The sequence below is a fragment of the Microtus ochrogaster genome, unplaced genomic scaffold, assembly GCF_000317375.1.
Source record: "Microtus ochrogaster isolate Prairie Vole_2 unplaced genomic scaffold, MicOch1.0 UNK81, whole genome shotgun sequence".
NCBI lineage: Eukaryota > Metazoa > Chordata > Mammalia > Rodentia > Cricetidae > Microtus > Microtus ochrogaster.
Genome location: NW_004949179.1, coordinates 632,637 through 635,844, shown reverse-complemented (window position 1 = coordinate 635,844; position 3,208 = coordinate 632,637).

Genomic DNA, 3,208 nt, shown 5'->3' with positions numbered 1-3,208 from the left:
CTTTCTCTCTCTCTCCCCCTCCCTCCCTCTCTCTCCCTCTCCCTCTCCCTCTCTCCCCCTCTCCCCCTCTCCTTTCGTCTCTTCACAGCCGTCCCTCACCTGTTGTTACCCCCCATTAAAGTGCACCCACGTGGGACCGCCGCGTGTCCGTGTCTCCTTCCTCACCCTGCACTGCTGTGTGTCTCGTGTAACATCTCTACCTTCCACTCTCCGACCCCGCAGACAAGAAAGAATAACACTTACCATGTAGCCCTGATTGGCCTGGAAGTTGCTGTGTTGACCATGATAACCCAAACTCAAAGAAATTCACCTGCCTTGTTTGTATCAGGACACTGGGCATCCAATCTCCGTGGCCCCTTTTGGGACCTAAGAGCCATTTTGGAGGATGCTCTGAAATGAACTTATCCACGTGGTTGGGCATAGACTCTAAAATGGACACTTACAGTTCAAAGCCATGTCTGCTGTTGCCCCTGTAAGCCTCTTACGAAATTGAGCCTATCTGATACAAATAAACAGAGCTTACATATATATGCCCATGGTTTTTGGTCTCTGCACTCTCGCGCCCCCCCCCTTAGTAGCCAGTGTCTCACAGCACCAGAGACACTGGCCCCTCCCCCACTCCCTCAAGCCCACACTTCCCAACCCCCTCCTGTGTTTTGTTTTGTTTTTCGAGACAGGGTTTCTCTGTAGCTTTGGTGCCTGTCCCCGGAACTAGCTCTTGTAGACCAGGCTGGCCTCGAACTCTCAAAGATCCACCTGCCTCTGCCTGCTGGGATTAAAGGCGTGCACCACCACCGCCCTGCCCAACCCCCTCCTATGGAGCAACATTCTTTCCCCTCCCTTTCTCAATTCGGAGGTTCAAGGTCATCTTCCACCTTCACCTCCTCTCCTACCTCCTCGCTCCACTCCTGGACCCCCTCTGCTCACTGGGCTAGCTCCTCCCTTGCTCCCTTTTCTCTTCCAAATCTCTCAGGTAGAAAAGCAGCTAGGTTCCTTTTCTACTAATCATTCTGCTTCCTCAGTCAGTACCAGATATTAGGATAGAGTTAAAAAAAAAAGTTGAGGATGGTCCCCATACTCCTATACGGGAATTGGTGAAAATGGCCTTTGAAGTTTTTAACCGAGAGGAATCAGATGAGTCTTCCAGACAGACAAAGCTACAAAAATCTACAGGCCCAGGCCTTAGCAGCTGGAAGGGGGACAATAGAAGCCAATCAATCACAGGGCTCTATCAATCAAGTGTGGCCTAAATGGTCACGTGGCACAATATTGCACTGCACCTGCTCCGAGGTTGTGCCCTATCTGCCAGCAACCTGGACACTGGAAATCACAGTGCCCCAATGTGGGCTTGTCCTCTATGCCAAGCCATGGAGGTCCGGCCTCATCACCATCGGCAAGCAAAACTGTGCCAGCCTTCAAACGTCTCAGCCTTGCAGAGGATTGACGCTACCCAGACTTGGTATATCCCGTAGCCCCATCCGAGTCCAGCTAGGGTCATACTACAAGTGGCAAGTAACTCCATTACTTTTATTCTCACTTGGGCCTTAAGTTTCCCTCACCAATTTCAGCTATGGGGCAGACGGGACCCATTCCTCCCCACTTAAAACTTTGCCACTGCCCTACCATCTTGCAGGACATTTTTTTCTCATTCTTTCTTAGCGATACTGGCTTGCCCAGCACATTTACTGGGGGGAAATATCTTTCTCCGCTTCCCCAAAGCTTTGTTCTGCTTCTTGGAGACCCCTTTTAACCCCACCCATCTCCAAGATTCTATTTTACAGGTTCACTGCTCCTGCCAGACGTGTGCCCAGGCCAACCCACAAGGAGCTCTCCACATACACCAGCTTCATGGACACCAACTGGACAAAATTTGGCAGGTTAATTTCACCCATATGCCTACTCATAAAAAACTCTGTTATCTCTTTAACACTTGTGGACACTTGTACAGGATGGATAGAAGTGTTTCCAGTCTCCAGGGAAAACAGCAGATGCTCAGGGTCATGGAGCTGGTGTCAGAAGCTCTCAACATCTCCTGGACAATTGGACTCATCAAACAACTAACGAAGCTCTCCACTGAATTCAGGTTATCTTGGCCCTCACCTCAGGGCCACCCCCACCCCATGTTCCCCTACGGGCCTGAGCCCTTTTGTGTTGCTTTATGGCAGGCCCTTTCTCCTTAATCATCACCTCCCAGTCCAAATTCCTCCACTGGCGGGGTACCTACCCTACCTCTCCCTTTTATGGAGAGATTCACACGCTGTCTCCCTGCCCCCACACCAGTGGACCCTAATGCCCCTAAACCTGCCCCGCTCTCCCCAGGGGACAGAGTTAAACAGTTAACTCCTAGGTCTCTCAAACCTCGATGGACAGGACCTCACATGCTAATCCTCACCACACCCTCAGCTGCCAAGCTCTTGGGACATCCATGCTGGTACCATCTCTCCAGGCTCAAGCGGGCACCTACTCAGGACACTTGGTGGTCTGTCCAGCAGACAGGACCTTCCACCCTCCAGTTTTCCAAGATGCCACAATGAAGGGCCTGCCTGCTCCTCATCCTGGCACACTCATCTTTAGCAATAACAATTTTTTTTTCCTAGCCACCTACCTTCTCATCACCCCCAAGGAACAGCTGCCTGCCTTCTCCCGGGATGACAGTTCATGGGATGCCTTTCCAGCCACACCTCACTAAACGTGGACACCTGGCTCTCCTCTTCCCCACGCCACCCCGTGCCCGCAGGGAGTAGCCAGATTTGAGTCTACGCCCTTTGTTCCCAAAGAGAGCCTAAATGTTTGTCATAATTACCATTCTAATTTTCTGTCATCCCAATATCCAAAGAGTCTGGAACGTCAAGTTGGGAGCATAGGCCCCAGTCCCTTGCATCTATCCCAGCCCCCAGGCCTGGTCTGGACTCCAAATCCCAGCAGGCCACTCCCCCCTAGGGTATTTAAGTGATCCCCCCCCCCCCCCAAAGAGGAACACTTGGTCTCCCTTTCTTCCTCCTGGGGGTCGCTTTTTCCGTGGCTTCCTGGTTTCCCCCTCTTTTGAGTCCACCTGAGAGCGCAGAACTCCCATTAAACCTGGATATTTCTTAATTTGGCTTGTTTTGATTTGGCTTGATTGGGAATTTTTGTGTCAGCAGGGAGCTTGCGTTAGAAAATATTCCTAATACTAAGCCCTGGTTTAAATGTGTATGTCATCATGCTCAGT